Source organism: Serinus canaria, chromosome Z (genome assembly GCF_022539315.1).
Source record: "Serinus canaria isolate serCan28SL12 chromosome Z, serCan2020, whole genome shotgun sequence".
Taxonomy (NCBI): Eukaryota; Metazoa; Chordata; class Aves; order Passeriformes; family Fringillidae; genus Serinus; species Serinus canaria.
In genome coordinates this window covers 30,350,290-30,369,849 of record NC_066343.1, presented here as the reverse complement: position 1 = coordinate 30,369,849, position 19,560 = coordinate 30,350,290, and the positions used below count along the sequence as shown (strand labels likewise).

At 41.7% G+C, this 19,560-nt stretch overlaps 1 long non-coding RNA gene across 2 annotated transcripts; it reads right to left on the bottom strand.

Annotated features, from left to right (window-relative positions):
• Positions 1-13,024: 13,024 nt before the first annotated feature.
• LOC127061029 (uncharacterized) lies at positions 13,025-19,429 on the bottom strand. Of its 2 annotated transcripts, none has more exons than XR_007780438.1 (3): positions 19,066-19,429; positions 17,272-17,434; positions 13,025-14,125 (listed from the first exon to the last, which is right to left on the bottom strand). It is a non-coding gene; the product is annotated as an uncharacterized LOC127061029 (long non-coding RNA). The 2 variants fall into 2 exon arrangements; XR_007780439.1 differs by lacking the exon at positions 13,025-14,125 and adding an exon at positions 14,185-15,604.
• Positions 19,430-19,560: the final 131 nt, after the last annotated feature.

The following is a 19,560-nucleotide window of genomic DNA, read 5'->3' as shown; positions in this document are numbered from 1 at the left end:
ATCTAAAACTCCTTCTGCATTGGCCACAAAGGAGTTTCCTGCAACGACACACTCACTGAGCCTAACAAAGGAAATGAAGGTCTGGCTCCTGTACCCCTTCTTCCTCCCAGGTTTAGTAAGGACTGCAGCTCTTTCCATCAAGAGGGCTACAGTGAGGAAGTGTCTCTTGACCCAGCCACCTGCTATCATAAACCTCGTGACAGCTAGAGACTGAGGCCGCCACTTTATTGCTGAATGTCTTGGAGATTAGCAAAGAAAGCAAAGATTTGGAGAAGGCAGACATGAGCCATTACCCTTAGCAAAACAAAGATCAAAATAAGAAGGCTACAGCTTAATGTAAGACATACTATTATTTCAATCAGGCATTTCCATAAAGGAGCAAATCTGAATCATGGTTTTGTGGCACGCATAGCAGTCATCCACTGATTAAAAATCTCTGCCTGGATTAATGAGTCAGCCAAATCACCCACACATATGAAAACTACAGATAAAATTTATAAGAGCTGTCATTTTCCTTGAGAAAAAGGCAGCTCTGATTAATGAATCTTAGTCTGCTGAGGTTCCCAGTCATGGACAGCAACACATTTATTCTTTCTATGAACTCTGAAAATGATGTTAGTCATCAGTGATTAACGACTTAGAGTATTTTAAATTGGTGCAGTATGAGAAGCATTGCATAATCATTCTAGAAGTCAGGCATCTCATTTTGGTTTCTAAAATCAATACCTTTAGTCCCTTTTGAAATATATTGGCCTTTTTTTTTTTTTTTTTTTTTTTTTAATAAGAAGCAAAATTGAGTTAGAACCTTGCTTCCATTCTTAAATCCCTTTTAGGTTCCCTCAGGTTTTTTGCTTGAATAAAAGTGTGCCATGTTTCTATGAGAACAAAAAATAAAACTACAAGCACTGCTGAAGTACCAAACATGGTACTAGCCTGCTTTGAAATCTGGATTTTTTTTTTTCTTAACATTTTTCTTCCTTATTTGTGCCTCAAATGCTACCTTATTAGCACTGTTTTGGTGGTTTTGGAGAGCTAGCTCTCACTGTTAACCTGGGAGAAAACCAGGCTGACAGTAAAGGACGTTGGAGAAAGTGAGCAGTTAACAGGGTAAAACCAATTATATGGCTCCTTTAGCCAGCACTCTCTGAAATCAGATCCAGCCCCTAATGTTAACTAACCAAGTTTGTGGATACGAAGTTTTGCATTTAAATTTATGCCTAAGATATTTAAATTAAATTTCCATTATATGTAAAGACAGAGTCAATTCTTCACATTTATATCCTGTCTAATGAAATGGTCAATCTGCTCAATAGGCTGTGGCATGGACTGAGAACAATGTTGGGGCCACCTTAGCTGGGGTTGCAGCTGTTCTATGCTCTCCATTTAGAGATGAACAAATCCCTCAGCATATTCCTACAGGATGACCTTTCTCTTTGGGATGGGATGGGTGAGAGTGGGAAGGAGTTCTCCTGGGGAGTCCAAATCTCTGTCAAAGAGATTTGGGTTAGAATTTAATCAATTACTGAAGATAATAATCTAATGGTTAATCTACATCCATTTATTTAAAGATTCAGCTTGGCTCATTTAACACTGGGCAGTTCAAAGATTTGTTGCATGCTACAGCAAACAGTTCCCATAGGGGTGCTTTTCACTTTCTGGAGTTCAGTGTCATTATGACATTTGCATACTGAGCAGCAATCCACGACTTCATTACAACAGCCTCTTTGGTCAACAGTACTAGCTCAATTACCATGTTATCTGAAATACATGTAATGCTCAACTGTCATTAAAAAAGCACAGCAATCAAAAAATCTGCGAGGGCTCAGACCTACACTTGAGTAAGTGGCCTCAGAAGCACTTCCTCCTCATTAGCCCCATATCTAATGCCAAATGGACACTGAACAACCTGAAACTCTCCTGAATACTAAACACCACATGATTCTCCTTTGAGGAGGAGAAATTATTTCAACAACAATTTTTGGCACTTCCTGATTTGGTAATATGTGTAGCCTTCGGATGGTGCAACAATGGAAGAGTTGTAATAGGAGCTGAGGAGAAGCAGACCTGAAGAGAACAGTAGCAAAGGACAGATGTTACTTCCATTTGACATGGTCTGATCCTTTTAGGTCCCTGGATTGTAACTCACATTCTGTACAAACAGAAAACACACATAGTTTGATTTTTTTTTCTTTTGCCCATTAAAAATCTACTTTTCAGCCCCACTTATGGCCTTCCTAGAGGTGCTAGGAAATTCATTTCCACTGGGGTTCTCCAGAGGTTCTTCTCTCTCTGGTCAGAAGAAAACCTCTCAATCTGTTCTTCCCTGCCCACAACAGGACCCAGCCCAATATTGGGATATCATAACTCTCCTCCGTGTTCTTTTCTACCCACTCACCCCATAAGCCTACAGTGAGTGGGTTTAAATACTGACAGGGTTCTTGTGCACAGCCATTCTCCCCAGTATGTAATCCCCACAGACAGTACAGCTCCATCTGTGCCACATTTCCAAGTACATGGGGGAGGATCTGCTGGCTGCAGGTTTATTTCAGTGGCATAGAACTTCCATAAGCTTTTGCAGCCCTGAGTGGGCAAAGAGTTGGAGGGCAATAAAGCTGCCATCCCACATTTATTCCCTTCTCACAAGTCAGCTTTAATATCAAAGAGCAAACTGCAAACACAGGATGAAACAAGATGCCAGGCTTCTAAAAAGCAATGTCAGTGATTAATAGTGTGATCATGCCAAGACATTTGTGGGTTAGCTTACTGCAGTTCAATTAAAAAAAAAAAAATTGAGAAATGTATTTGCATGATGAGAAATGCAAGAAAGACTCACAGTGACAGGGTATTACTATGGTGACCAGTGCAGCATCATATTTAGAGTACAGTGATAAGAGATGTTGACGGCAGAATCCTGGCTCCTGAAGCAGCCAGACCTTTAGAGGAGCTGAGTACACTTTAAAAGGAGGATGAAGGTGTTTCCCAGAGATAACAAAGCAAAAACAGAAACAGAAACACTGTCCTAGCCATGCAGAAGTTTGGAGCTGAGATATGAGGGCTCTTGGATTCCCAAGTACAGCTCTGAGAATACAGCACTACTTTTTCAGTATTTCTAGTGCAACAGGCAGAAAACAAGCAGAAACAATGGATGCATTTGTGAAGCTGGATACCAGAGGAATACAAAGACTGTATTTTTAGCTTCTTATGAGGAAAACATCACAGCTCAGTTATTTTCAGCTTGCACATTGATGTTTTGTTGGTAAGTAAGCAAGGACAAATCATGGGATACAAGGCTGAGACACAGGAAATAGAAAATAATCCCAAAGTCCATATCTAGCTATAAATCACACATTATTTTTTATAAGAGCTATCTATAACGGGAAACACGTTGTCCTGTTCTTCAGTTTTCTTCTGCTACTTTCATCCTGGATTAGGCCATTAGTCTTGTACCTGCTTGCACCTGGTGCTGTTACTACAGATTCTACCACCAACTTTCTTTTGCCCTCTACAGTAGCCATCATCTAGCTTGACTTGCAGAAGCCTCTGACTCCCTTTATTCCTGTAAAGCTTTCTTAAAGCTTTACTTGTAATAATCCCAGCTTATTTGCCTGGCTGTAACATGACACATTAAAAGTCTCTTCTTTTTAAAACACTAGTAACTTTTGAAATCACGATAAATCAAGGCATAATAGTTTCATGAGGAACGGGCAGTAGAAATACACTTGATGGCTTGCCACCAGGGCAACTGTCACCAATACTGCAGCTTCAGGACAAAGAAGCCTCACAACAAGTTATCTCCTATTGTCTGTATTTGTCCTCCAAGTCAAGGATTCATCCAACACACTGAGTACTACTCCTGTTAGCTCTGGAATTCTAACAGATTGCAGAGGATATTTCAGGAAAATGAGCTGAAACAGTGCTCAGGAAGCTGTGACATAGTATTGTAGAATATTTTTTTCACAAGAGACCTCTGGAGGTCTGTGAGCCACCACTTGCCCCATCACACCTTTAAGCTCCATGTTTAAAGGAGCGCCAACTGAACCAGAGTGCCTCAGGACTAATTCAGTAGAGCAGGGAAGATCTACAGGAGTGGAGATCCCATGGCTTCTCTGTATCTCTCTTCCTCAGTCAAGCATCTTGCTGGGAAATAAAGCAGCCCCTTTGGTCTCTGGCAAGTGTCTTTGGTGCTGTCCCTCTGTACCTCAGAGAAGAGATCCGTCTCTTTCCTTTCTGTTTCCCTACCACAAAGAAGTTGAAGACAGCCAAGAGAGTCCTCCCCTCCCTTCTTGTCTCCAGATTGTACAAAAGGCTTTTCTCCATCCCTTTCCAGAGGTACTGCGCTACAGCACCTTCTCTATCTCTGTGGCATCTGCTCGGCTTTTTCCATGGAGTTAGTGGCTGCCCAGTTCTGAGGAGGAAAAACAGGGTGCAGGTCTCCAGATGCAGCCAGGCACACTGGTGCCAATGCAAGGAGAAAAACGCCTAAATTTGAGATGAAGTGGCATGGAAGCAAATTCAGGCAGCTATTATAGTCATCTGAAGGACTGGTCTTCGTGCTCTCCTGAACTTGACAGGGGAATTCCTGGGTGAGAAGTTTTTGTGTACCAGATACTGATTATTCCAGGAGGAGACATCTAAGTGTGAGTGGCACACAATCAGGTGTATAGAACAGTTCCTTAACACTGTGCCAGCCCTGCAGGGGAACACTGTTTAAAACTGTCCTCAAGGGATGCTAGACTATATGTGTTTCTTTCCACTGTCTTGTGCCTTAAGTCCTTGTACCTGATTTTCTTTGGCCTCATAAGAGGTAAAAAAGTGACAGGTTTTTGATTGCAATCTATTTTATACCATGAGACCCCTTAAATAATTTTACTTATTAATTTTGGTTTTCATTTCTGGCAGATGCTGATGTGTGAAACAGTGGCCAGAGTCTAGCACAATAAAATAAATACTGTCCCACTGCCTGTTTGCCCAGTGCAGAGGGAATTTTGTCCCTGAGAAAACCACTGAAAGGCTCCCTAACCTTTATGTGGAATATCTACACACTCCATACTAATACTTAAACATTGATAAAAGTATTTTAATTAAAATTTTTGTAAGTACCTTTCTGAAACTGCTCAAAGACTTGTCTTTGTACAATGATCTAAATTATTTTCAGAACTAAAGAATTAATCTAAAATTGTCTCTGCAACTTCTTTTCTCAAAAAGACAGAATTAATTTCAGACACAAAAATTCATAGAAATAATTATATATTCTTTAAGTAAACTGTTGAATTTGGAGCTGGACTTCAAAAATGATCAGTTATTTTTGTATTCTAAGCAGCTTGACCCAAGATTTGAATTTGAGAAACTAAAATCAATCACTTTAGCAGAGCAAATCCAATGGTTCAAACTCAGCTCTTCTGTAATCATTTTAGATAAAAAATACTTACAAACAACCCTAGAAGTGGAGGAAACAAGATCAGCTCTTTCCTTGTAGTGGCAAGGGCTTATTGTTGCAAACCCACAGCGTCTGTTCTCATATGATGGGGAAGTGAGAAACCACATATAATTACTGTCTGCTGTCTTGGAGCCACTGGCTGCCTTTAATTGCAGAGAGTTTGCAGACTGTGTCTAATGTAAACTCTCTCTGCAATTAAATCCAGCTCACTCACATCTCATCTGGGCAACTGCTCCTCAGTGACCCTGCTGGAGCAGGGGGGTTAGACTGGACCAGGACTTCCTGAGACCCCTGCCGCCCTCAGCTGTTTTGCAGCTCCCCAGCAGCAGAAGTTGTGATCCCCACCACAGCAATGAGGAGATGTGGTCAGCAGCCACCCTAAGACAGCCCTCCTCCCTGTGCAGAGCAGTGCCCCAGTCAAACCTAGGTCAGGAGGTCTCAGCTCCTTATTCCTGCTCAGTACCAGAGCTCAGCAACTCCCCTACCAGATGCAATGGCAGGGTGATGGCAAGATGAAGCATTTCCTGACAGGCTGGAGTCACTTGGTAGGAGCTCACACTCAGAAGAATCAAGATGAAGGAGGATAATAATGGTGAGGCGCTTACCTCAGCATGGAATGCCGAGCTGCAGAGCAGAGCTGCCCCACCAGAGCTGAAGCCCCATGTATTTCCCGGCCTGACCTGAGGCATCAAGGACACCCCAAAGCTCAGAAGCCTAGAAAGCATAGACTCCCAGCTGACAAAGGCTGCTTCTCTGGAGGCCAGTGCTGAGGGTAGCTTTACATTGTTATGGAAGAACAGAAACTGCTGAGTGATGATGGTGTAGATCTTGAAGAATTCCTTGTTTGCTGTTCCTGCCTGTGGAAGGAACCCCTTTGCAGAGACTGAGAAACCTGCTGGCCTCAATGAGAAAGCTATAATCAGTCTCTAGGACATAGTGGAGAGACAGGAAAAACAGATAGGCTCACAGGCAGCACGATTCAAGGGCCAGAGCTGCATTGTGCTGGCAGGGCCATGAGCAGGAGACCCAAGTGCAGCCAGAGTGATAAACATGAAAAACCCTCACAAACACCACAGACTTTAGGAACCCTGGCTTCTGGAGTCCTGATTTGCCTTTGTAATAACATTTCCATGCTCCAAACATCCTCCCATACCCACCCACAGCAACCTACCAGCAGGAAAAACAGGCTGCACATCAGAGGTAGAACATTTGTTGGGATAGCAGGAGCTGACATGAGTTCATTTTCCATACCCTTTAAGACATTGGTAATAAGAACAAATACATTCCTGCCCTGAAATTACTTTAAAGGATAATTTTACAGATTATATGCAGAAATTACCTGGGCATGGCTGATTTAATTTATTATGATCTTTAATGTTCTTACAACAAAAACAATCTTGTCGTTCTTCTCTGTACAATGAACCCCGTTCAGAAGGATGCTAAAAAATAGCCTAACAAGTCATTCTTGCTGGACATAAATGAAACAGAAGCAAGAGAAAAAAAATTCCTGAACTTGGAATGATTTAGAGATGTGGGTATGGAAACAATACACTGTTGAATTTTATGCCAAGCATGAGTCTGAGTAATAATACCCATAAGGTAAAACACACTGGACCATGCCAACATTGCTTCAAATGGGCATTGGGGTTTCCTCACCCTGTTGCCATCCAGATCTCTCTGCAGTGAGAACTAGTTCTCATGGTATGTATGACTGCATGTGAATGTAAAATTTTTACCAGAAAGACCTCTTGAATGCATGCATTAGTAAAATTCCAGACTTCTGGAAATAATATCAAAATCAAATGAGAGATCCTAAAAGCTTGATGACCAGAAGACAATGATAAAGTTCACATTTTATTTATCTTAAATGAGTGATTTACCATCTGAGTAGCATTGGGGAAAATGGAAACCATAGGGATTATCTTATCTTCATTACTGAATGTTTAGGTCAGGCAGATGTGGGGCTAACCACTAGACATGTTCATGTTTTGCTATTAAGGCGTTATCTGAAGAAGGAAATTATAAACCACAATGCCATGCCAGATGTGCTATTGCCTAAAAGTTGCTCTTTTCTCAGTTTTTTCAGGACAGAGCAGACTTTTGTAATAGATATTTTCCCACTTAGGCCAGGCCTGTAAATTATCTTGTTAGAAGTCATTTTTGGGAGGATTTGGTGGAGGTAGTACTTTGCTGTACAAAAGGATTCATCACTATGGTATGCCTTTGCTGCTTGTTTTAAATGCAAGCCAGGCTTTCTGCATCCTCTTCAGAGGGGATACAGCAGCAGATTTTGAAATCTTTTCTTCATTTTCTCAAGCAGTAACACTTCAGCAGTCTAGAGACCTTAGTTTGTTTCCATCTGCCTGTGCAGACTTCTAAGAGACAGATCTGAGTTTCTGATTCCAGCAGAAATCTCACTGAGAGTTTACTTTGATTGTGGCCTTCACACATGCTCAAGAGACATTATATCTGTGTAGACAGATAGATGGAAACTAATCCTGCAAAGAGGAAGGCAACTTCACATCAGAACCCTCTATGGCTTAATTACAACCAACATGCCTGTGTACAATGTTTTCATCTTGAAAACTGGGCACATTACACCAAATACTTTTTCCAGACATTTGACATCAGCAACATATGACAAACATGCTAAAATAGTACTTCTTTCTCCACTCAGACTATCAAAAACTCCTACAATTTAATGCAAATAGGTTGTAGCTTAATAGTTGTCCTCCAATGTGTGTGGTATGGGTTTCATCGTGTTAGTAATGAGACTAGTTAAATTGCATTTCTGATGTGCCTTTGAGCTACAGGTCAAAGGCGAATTGACAGCCAGTATGTGACTGGCTCTTATTCCACAGCTCTTCAACCATGTTTGCAAGGCAGACGATTTGTGTATTTGACCCTGTGATCCCGAATAATCCACAGCAGGAGAAGGCCTTCAAAAAAGAAGGGCAAACAATTTGCCTATGTCATAAAGTACGAGAAGCTTTGGTTTGAGCGGTGTTTGTTGAGTGGTGTTTGTTGCTCCACATGCACATTCTTGGCAAGAGGATGTCCAGGCTGTTATGGTTTCTCTTCCTTCCCCTACCAAAACTCTTCCTTATAATAGGTGTCACCATTCACAGTTTCTTCACTATTGGCTTGCAGATACTTACCCTAGTTTAAACACTGAGCATTATCTAGCATAGTTACTGTTCAGTAATATAAGTCCACTTAGTTTTTTATTTCCTTAATTAGTTAATATGCTGTTACTTGAAATGGTGCTACTTCACCCAATTAAAACCAGATTAAAGAACAGAACATGAACTATTAATACAGGACCTAAATACATACTTGAAAAGCTCTCTGAAATCTTCAGTGATTATTTTATTATAAAGTGATTATTTTATTAATAAAAGATGTAATTATAGAGTCTTTTATTGCAGTGAATCCAGATGTTGGACCTAAAGGAAACTTATTTATACTTTTTACAATGTAATTAGCATAATAGGTCAACCTTTGAGTCTGCCAAGACTTCAATAAGATAGTCAGAGGTCAAAAAAGAAAATTAGTTAAGTTTGAATATATGAATGGCTTTGCTTTTAAGAATGTTATCAGTAAGTCTTACTCAAAATACTTCTCCTTAGGAAAATGAAAATGTGTGGAAAAGGTTGCATAGCTTAATTGTAGAGAGATGGCTTTTTGCTTCTCAAAAGTGTTTGAAATACTTATTCCAATATAGAGGAAAGCCTTATCTTTTAAACAAAATGTAGACTGCTAAATATTTACATGGGTAAGAGGAGAAAACCTAGCCTACATGTTTTTACGAACAGCTATCAGAGCAACGGTCTTATCCCCAGCCCAAGGGGAATTCAGGAATAGAAATAAATTGCACCAGTGTCAGAAGTGATGAGTGTATAGCAGTTGACTGCAAGGAAAGCTTGTGAACATACTGTGGTGAAGCACAAGAGCCAGGCAGTCTCTTGTAGTTCACAGCCCATTTCAGACAGCTTCTCTGCCCAAGAAGTCATGTAAGAGAGATTTAAGACACAGCTTTCTCCACTCCACTTTTTCTGTAGGTCCTCTTTCTAGATTTCAGTGCCAAATCAGAAGCTTACCTCGACAAATAAAATTTCCTTGTACTAACCATGCTGACTGTTAACTAGGCAGACTAAACAGTTGAGCTCATGCTGACTGTACTTGGAGACAAAGCAGAGGAGAGCAGCTTGATTTATTGTCAGCAGGAAGCTGCTTTTTCCAGTGAGAGAATGTGGTGTCTGAGGAGGCAACAGTAGCTCCTGCTGCAATTCACAGTACTTCAGACATGAGAAAGGTAAGGGCATGCTTTTTTCACAAGAGTGTGATTTTCTGAGTGCATAGGTGAAAAGTAAGCAACCTCACCTTTATGAAATGAGTGCACACACTTCCCCTCTTACACTAAACCTTTCAGTCTACAAGGAAGCTCAACTAAAAATGCAGTTGATGATGTGTTCCATGTGGAAATTAACAGCTGGATTTTAGAGCATTAATACAGTAAAATAAATTGGTTTTGTGTAGTTTTTTCCTTTACATTAGTGATGAGCCAGCATAATATACTGCAGCGCCAGCCTGAATGGCTGACTGCACTGGCTCTGCTATCAGAGTTGACCTTTGTTTTACAAGCAACCAGTTCTACACAGGTTACCTTCACTGGCCTCTGTAGTATGTAATTTATCCCATGCTCTTTGTATGAACAGCTCCTCTGGGTAACACATTACAGTGTCTCTCTTCAGCATGTGCAAAGGCCACAATGACAATCAAATATCAATCTCATTATTTCTGCTGGAATAAAAACTGTTCAGGTCTGTCACATGGAAGCTTTACCATCCATACAGTCTATGAATTTTTCAAAATCAAATGATAATTCCAGCTTTGTAGTCTCAAGCCATAGCATGTAAACACCCCATCACTTACATAGGGGCTAATTATTCCCTTAAAGTATTTAAAATTTTCTGTAACAATTTTGATTTTAAAAATTTGTATTGCTTGAGAACACTTAAATGGCATAATTGCATTTTCAGATATATTTGCACATGTGACAGCATAAGATAGAGAACAAATCAGCCTCTGGTGCATAAAGTTCTAACAGGAGTTGAGCTTGAAAGCATTTCAGTAATTCTGCAATGCCATAAAGAGAATCTAAAATCATAACAGTTGGGATCTGTATTAAATGATTTTGTTTTCAGATCTGTTAGTTATACATGGAGACAAGAACTGGGTATTTGCTCAAGGTGGGAAGCAACTGTGAAATTCAGCACAAGAACACAGAAGAGGTTCTTTGTGAAATACTATCCTAGTCTAACAAATTTGAAGACAAATCTAAACTATACCCTATGTATTTTGTTAACAACTCTGTGATACTGTGAAAAAAAGAATCATAAAGCTGAAAAAAGCAGCAAGAAAATAGGCATGGTTTTTAACTAGCTCATTTTTACTTTTTGGCCTGGTATAATGAAAATCAAAACAAACTGGTCTTTATGCAGAAACCATGTAGTTTTCATGCATTTCTTCCCAGTATCCACTCTACCACGTGAATCTTTTATTTTGGTCTCCAAGACCTAGAGTGTCTCTTATGACCCTGAGCTCATTTTGGTTGAGTGGACAGCAGGCCGAGGGGTAGTGTGTGCTTTGGCTGGCTTGGAACAGGAGACAGGGTACCAAGTGACAAGCTTAACTGCTCCTGAGTTTTTGGGGAAAAAACACCAGAAGACAGAATATCTGACCCTTCTCTGCCTTCCCTTATCCACAGTGCTGTGTCTTCCTTCTTTCTTCCTAGAGACCAATTTTTACAAAATTTATATGATATCAAAGTCATTGGGATTTCCAGCATGACTGAAACTGGTCAACACACACAAAAAGTTACTTACACAGATCACAGACTTTTCCCTTGGCAAAAGGATGGGTCTTCTAGTGCAGCTCTAAGCAAATTGTCCTTTCACAAATACTTGCTAGCTCTTATTTTCAGTAACAGTGACTACATGCATAACAAACATAATTGCCTTTCCATTTCTCATCCTTCTGGGCTGGTTTAGGGCCAGTTGGTTTGTTTTGTATTTACTGGTCAGCAGCTATATCAGAAATAAAAGAAGGACCGAGATTAACTGGTTTATTCTGGACTACTGTGAAGTTTTCACATGAAGTTTTCACTTTCTGCCACCACTTTGTAATAAAAATATTGAATTTTTCTTTTCCAATTACATAAACTGTCAACAGAAGACCAGGAGCATAGCAAGCATGCATGCCTCCATGTGTTGTGGGTGTGGGACATACTGTGTGTACTCCTGCAGAGAGATTAAGAAGTCCCCTGCTGGGGATTTCTGGCATGCACAGACACAGACAAAACAGAAGAGGAGGGAAGTAACCTTTGCACTTTGTTGTCCAAAATCCTCTGCCAGCCTATTACGCCTCACCCAGCCTGTATAATTGAGCTGCTCTCTACATCTGCATATTTGTATAAAGCAGAAAGAATATATTAGTGCATTTGACTACTGAAATGCAAAACTAAAAAAGGTTTTTAAGAACTCTGTAGTCACTAGCAGTCAAAAAGGACAACATCCTCTTTGGTGTTTTGAATTAGGTTTAGGAAGGGAATTCCATTCCAGAAAAATGTCCAGCTGAAGGGGCATATAACAGAATGTGCATGCAATGACATGGTAAAGTCCACTGAAGAAAAACTGAAGGTACCACAAAACAGTCTTCCAAACACTAGAAATTGAACTGAGATGACCAATATGCAGAAAAGGCCTAGATAAATTACCCAAATTTTTTTTTGTTTTTCAGAGAGAAGGAAAAGGAAAGAGGAAGAGGAGAGAGAGCGAGAAGTGGAAAGGCAGAACAGGCAGCTACTGTCCACAGGTGTCACTGCTTTCTGGGAAGATGAACAATAATGTCTCAAGGTATTTAAAAATGGTAATGGTATGGCCTTTGCACAATATCCTTTAAGCAGATTTAACTAAGTCCCTTGTGTGCTCCACCTGGCTATCACCAACCATCTCTTCTCATCTTCATCTTTGTTGCAGTGCACCTGGAATTGCAGCCCTTGCTTTCTGGGACCATCAGGCATCTGATAATTTTGTTGGCAATATGTGAATCCTTACTTCACTCATTAGCTCCCATTTAACACATTTCTTTGTGCAGAGAACAGATGACAAATCTGGGAAGATTTCTGTCTTGTCTTGCCCATACCAGGGGACAAGGCCCAGACACTGATGACCCAGTGAGCCACCTTTGTGCTGACAAAAATATAGAAAAGGAAAAAGAAAAAAGAAGAGCAGAGACAATGCTGCCTCAGGAAAGCTAATCATTAAGATTTCCTTTTACTTCAAAATGTAATTTGGACCTATTTTGTTTGGATTTTACATTCACTTATTTTAAATGGAGCATGAAATATGGTCCAATATAATGATTCTGAAATAGTTTCAGCTATGCATGTTTGCAAAGCTGTTAAAATTAAAATTATTATGTCTTTCTACAAAGAAAAGAGTAAACTAAAGTATTATTTCCATTTATGTTCTTGAAAAATTTATTCAACAAGGCACTAAGGAAGGCGTGAGTTCACAAAGGACAGATTTTTAGATAAACTATAATTCCATTTGCTTGTCTTGTATAAGTGGGAAAAATTGGTACAACTATAAATGGAAACAAAATAGGTCAAGAAGGACGAAATACAAAATAAGAAAATGCTTTTAAATATCTAGGAAATTTTTACATCTTTCATTGAGTAATCTTATGCTTCAGAAAAAACTGGCAGCAGAAATACAGCAGTCAGGAGTGTTTTACTTCATATTCATAGGATCCACTTCTAAAGCATATGTAATTTATTCCTGCCAGAAAAGACCTGTTGTGAGACTGGATCTCCCTATTTGAAGGAATGGTTCTAGCTACGAAGACAAACCTGTAGTCAGCCTTGGGAGAAGGAACATCACCACAAGGAGGAGCGAGACAAGGTGTAGACAAGTCTTTAAACTTACCCTGCAGAAAATTATTCCAAGATGAGACTGCATAATGGACTTGTCTTTCACTGGCACTTAGAGCAGCAGAGGGGACACAGCTTCCTGTGCTTTTGGCAGCTCCTCACAGTTCCCTTACAGCTGGTTTTCCAGGCTCACAATTGACAGTGATGGCAACACAAGGAATCATTCCCAGGACCTGCCTCACTGTGAAGAGATTCAGGCACTGGACAACTGGTTTGCCACGTGGAGTGTTGGACATGTGTTTTGCTATCTCCTATGATTTTTTTTTTTTTTTTTGACAGGCCTGTTTTGCTCTGTTTGTTGAAGCAAGCAGCTAACCTATGTCTGGAGGAAAGTGTCTGGTTCAGCAGTCTGCAAACATGCCAGTGCAGTGACTTCTGCATTCCTGTTTTCTCTCCACACCTGCCAGTAATGCGGAACTTGCATATGTAATACTCTTGCAGTATGGGAGATACTTTGCTGCTGTTTTGCTCTGTGCACTCAACAATTGCTCTCTCTTCTGAAATCTTTTGTTGTTCCTGTTGTTTTTAATTTATGATCTGCTCCATGAAGGGTCTCAGACTTGTATCATGGCAGTCTTTGACATAAAGATTTAACTAGTTTCTTTTGATTCACCTTCCACACTGCACACTGTGGAAACAAACAGTATGATTGCTGGCCTCCAGGTCTGCAGAATGAGTCTTCAGAGCCCTCTCTGCTAAAAAACAAACAAATACATACTTCAATTAGCACTAAAACATCCAGATTAAAAAAAATCAAAATTCCCTGGGGGAAACCTCCTTTTGCTCCTGAGATCTAGCGAGAAAAAAGCAATGGATAGTGGATCCATTTATGTAACAACAGCACTTTTCACCATATTTTTGTGTAATGAAAATTAATTAAGTCTTGCTAATTTAAACATTAAAACATTAGGAAATGCCAGAATAAAAATTGCTTGAGCAATCCTAATTCCACCGCCACCCCCATACACACATTCTGTATTTAATGAGCTTGCATGGCCTTTAATTACACTTTCAGGTACTATGCGGGCTCCTTTGACAGTACAGAATGCACAAAACCACTAAGTTCAACTATTTCCTTCTCCTTTCTGTCTTTTTTTTTTTTTTAATGTTACCAAGAGAAGCAGCATTCCTAACATCATGAAAGTCCCTACAGTTTCCTGAAAACCTGTGGCTAAGGAGAGACGAGAACCTATTAGCACCGCAGCACAGAAACCTGCAGTGTCAGCAGCAAGCAGATGATCCATGCAGGAGGATATTACTAATGCCCCAGCCACAATGAAAGGGTTGCAACTTACTCAGTGCTAGTCAACCCAAAGGTGCAGACCTAAGGTGCAGACTCTTTAGCTCTGCAGCTCAGGACATCTTGTTCCCCACCTCTTGCACAGCTGCTTTTCCCTCTGTCACTCCTTCCAAAGGTATCTGACTCTTTAGCTCTGCAGCTCAGGACATCTTCTTCCCCACCTCTTTCACAGCTGCTTTTCCCTCTGTCACTCCTTCCAGCAGTGAGGAGATCTCTGAAGCTTCACCCAAGTGTAACAACAGGCCATCTCAGTGTTCAGGAAAAAAAGAGGTAAATAAGCAGGCCGGCTTGGGTAAATGGGATTCTGGCAGAACTCCAGTGTAAAAAAGGAATACACAGAAGATGGAAGTAGGGATGGGCTACACAGGAGGAATTTACAAACATTGCCTGGGCATGTAGGAATGGTGTCAGGAAAGTAAAAGCTCAGCTGGAATTTTAACTTGCATGTCAGTAGTAACAAAAAGAGCTTCAGCTCATAAATGGTAAGCAGCTGAACAAGGAAAATGGTATCTGCTCACTGAGTAGGCTGGGTGTTTTACTCTAAGTGGATGCAATCAAACCTGAGGAACTCAATACCTTCTTTACACAGCAAGGTCTCCTAGGACTTCAGGCCTGGTATTCATGGAGGAGAGACATGACCATGAGTGGGTGAATTAGAGTTACTGGAGAAAACTTGGCTATACAAGTCCATGGAAATACCAGGGCTGTGTCCAGGGATGCTGAGAAAGCCGTCTGATGCCAGCACAAGATTTCAATAATCTGTGAGGAGCCATGGATATCCCTGCCAACAGTAGAAACGTTGCACTTACACTTAAAAAGAACTCAAAGAACAGCCCAAGCAACTGCAGACTGTCCAGTCACACTTCAATACCTGGCAAAAAAGATCATAAAACAAGTTCTCTTTCATGATATTTCTGAACACATGAAGGAGAAATAGGCAATTGTGAATAATCAGCACAGGCTCACCAAGGATAAGTCATAACAGTGAACATGCCTGATTGCCCTTTTTTGATAAAAGAATGGGATTTGTGGATAGGTGAGAGCAATGGATGTTATTTACCTTGAATGTAGCAACATTTTCAACTCTGTCTACCAGCGTTCTTGTATTTAAGCTAAGACCTTATAGTGTGGATGCGTAGCCAACTGATCCAACTTTGAATGAGGTCAGAGGGTTGTGCTTAATGAATTGTCCTCTATCTGAGGCCTGTGTTGTGGCATCTATCCTAGGAGGAGAATCAGTTTCCCAAAGTGGTTGTGCAGTCTCCATTGCTGCAGGTTTTCAAGACCCAACTGAGTCCTAAGCAAACTGATCTGACTTCATTGCTGTAAAATACTAGGAGACAAGAGGGCTAATGTGTTTGTCTCAGAAACTAATAGCCAGATGGAGCCAACCATGAATTATTGGTGATAACAGCCAAGAATTGTTGGTAACAATACACTGAGAAAGAACAGGATGTGGCTGGAGAAGAGGCCATAAAGAGTTAGGGCAGCACATTTCTGGGACAAATGTCCTTGTTCTGGCTCCTGGAGATGAGCACAACACAGCACAAATGCAGGGATGAGACTGAGAAGTGGGCATGGATTGTAAGAGGGGATTGAGACCACCACAGACCCCCAAAGCCATCCCCAGCTCATTTCCAGAAAAGTCTAGAGGAATGGACTGCACAGGATTAGTAATTTGCATAGAAAGTGAGAAACTTATCTCACCAGTATGGGGAGATTTATTTGTAGGAGGCACCACCCTAAAGCCTGGGTGCGCAAGTGCTCCCAGAACCCTAAACACACCACCAGCTGGATCTGTGCTGGAGCCAGGACTGGTGATCTCACCTTCTCCCTTTTTTCCTTTCACTCTGTCTCCTCCTTCTCCAATTCATGCCTCTGTTCTCATTCAACCTATCCCATGACCCAAACCCGGTGTCATGCGCTTATACCAATTTACATGCCAAGAGTGTCATTTACTAATAAAGCTTTGTAAGATTTGCAGGCCTTCTGACTTGTAATTTCTTTCAACCATGATCATCTACAAATCTTGGGTACTCCTCTCCCCCTTACGCCACAATTTCTGATCCTGCTTTGAACTGGATGATACTGTAATTACCATTATGGGGGCTGAATACTTGAAAAGTACTATGGATGCAGAATTCTCTTCTGACATGAAGTTATTTCACATCCATTTTTCAACCAAGGTACAGAGACTTCAACTACTCCACTGCTGAAAACTTTCTTTCCCTTACTTACTCTATCAATTGCATTGTTGGATCTGTTCAGCGTATCTTAGATATGCTCACATATCAGAGACTACAGGTATCCCAATACAAGTACCTACAAAACAAGAAACTGCTTAACTAAGAAGCAGAAATCTGGCTTATCTTTCCAGTTCATAGAAACAAGAACAAGGATGAAAATAGGGATAGGATGGGAAAGAGAGAGTGACACTGGGGAGAAAGAGACTAATAGAAATACTTTAGGAACAAACAAAGCACCAGGAAAGAATGAGAAGATGCAGGGCAGACAAAGCCATTCTCCTTTAATACTAACCCTGTTGCTGTCCTGGTTGTGCTGCCAGTACAAATGGTGACCTGTTCATACAGGATGTGGTGGAGAGCAGAGAAATGAGGTTACAAAAAGCTGCTAGAAGTACTCCTTCCTTTCTGCAGCCCCAGACCAGTCCTTACAGGGTGCATACAGCAAGGCAACACATCTAGAAGAATAAGTGGAGAATAGGATTAATTTTACTTCCAGGTGTGGGAGTCAATTGTTCTGCTCCAAACATCAAAGCAGTTCTCTTCTGCTGCATTATCCTTTTCCCTTTCTGTAGCCCTGTTTGAGAGTGGATTTTTGATGTCTGCACCCAAATGGCAGAGCTCTCACAGAAAGTATCTCCCTCACCATTGAGCTCCAATTTTTTCTGGGACCCTATTTCAAGTAAACAGCACACGTTTTCTTGACATAATAATATAGAAAGGGGCTAAACAGGGCAGACTTGATTCTGATCTGTCCTACAAATATGTACCATTTGAGCTTTTGATGTATTTTACTAACAAAATAAATCAGCAAAGGAATTTCACATGGGATCTTGGTTTCAACAGCTTTGTTCAGATATCTTTAATGAAAATAGAGATTTTAAGCACAAAAGGGTGTGAGCATGGTATTGTTCATCTACACAGAGTCTTAGTGAAGTTGATTTTCACACAGGGATTGTCTGCCAGGAGAGACCAGGGAGAGAATGGATGATGGTTCTCCTGGTGAGCACTGGCTGCTGTAGCTTTCTGTTGTCCCCCACACCTGGGCTCTTTCTAGCATGTTGGTGGATAAGTTTCTCTGCATGTGACAGCACTGCTGACTCAGGAGGGCAGTTCACTCATGCACACAACTCAGATCACTGCATCATCTTTCTTTCTAGAGCAGGGCAGAAGCTGCTGTGCATCAGCCTACAACATACAAACAACAGTGCACATTTACCAGCAGCTCACACACCAGGCAAACCAGGTCAGGCATTTGTAGACAGACGAACACGTCAATCAATAATATTACCTTAATATTCCCACTTGCTATTACAAAATGTCAGCTGGTATTACTGAATGTCAACCCCTCTTTCCAGCTAAGAGAGACTAGAAGGCACAATCTATCAGTCAGTAAAGCTGACTAGCTTGCTCACTAGCACAAATAACCCATGCTTCTCTCTACCATGAAATAACAGGCTTGACATGGGCCAGAAATGGTTTCTTCATCTTAATTTTCCTCTCTCCACTCCCTACTCCTTTCCCACCCCAGAAAATTTCAGCTAAAATTATTCATGTGAGAATACTGGCATGCAGGATAACCTTCCTTATCTACTCTTCCAAATATGCTCAATGCATTTGGCATAAGGTCCTTCTAACAGTAAGTGACCTCAGCCTCTTACTGAGAGGGTGATATGGTCTTTGCAGGTTTGGTGAGGAATGGCACAAGGATTTCAAAGGCCTGAGCAAGAGGTGACATAGTGGATGTTAGTATTTTGGGGCCATTTCTGGAATCCATTCTGTCGGCTCAGTACTTCTGAGGCTGAGCGTTGGTGTGTGGTGAGTTTGTGAGGGTGATTACATCTCAGAGTTGACATAAAGATGCCGAAGCACTAAGAGTGTTCATCTGATCTGGTCATGGGTCTTGTTTGGAACCAGTGGAGACTTTTCTTTTGCATTCCTTTGCATTTTTTTCCTTGGTGAGTTTTTGGGTAGGAGATAACATCTAGTACGGTGTCTCTACATCGGGGAAAGACAGCAGCAAAACCAGTCATAAAAATCCATACGCAAACTATGTATCTTGCGGCTGATACACCGCTGCAGGTCTTACCATTCTCCCCTTACTGTCCTCTAGTCCTTTTTCTACTCCAGCAAGCGATCACCCCTCGGACAGGGCTGCTCCCGCAAGGCTTCTCCCGGCTCATGCCAACAACCAGCACCCCAGCTGCGGCAGGTGCCGCTCGGGTGCTGCCCGGAGGCGACAGCTAACGGTGACTCCCACGGGGACGCGGAGCCGTCAGCGGGCATTAGTGATGGTGGTGACGCTGATGTTGTTTTTTTGGCGACACACGAGCAGGAGAGGCGTCTTCTCGCTAGGGCAACCCCCTTCCGCGCACCGCAGCAGTCCCGATGCGGGGCGCCGGCCTTTTCGCCGCCGAGGAGCGTAGCAGGTCAGACCCGGCTCCGCGGGTAAGGGCTGGCGCCCCGCCCGGGGCGGCTCCGCAGCAAGGGCACGCCCGCAGCGCAGCCCCAGCGCGCCGAGCCGGGCGGCGGCGCGGCCGGGGCCGCCCCGGGGAGGCCGGGAAGGGCGGCGGGGCGGAGCCGG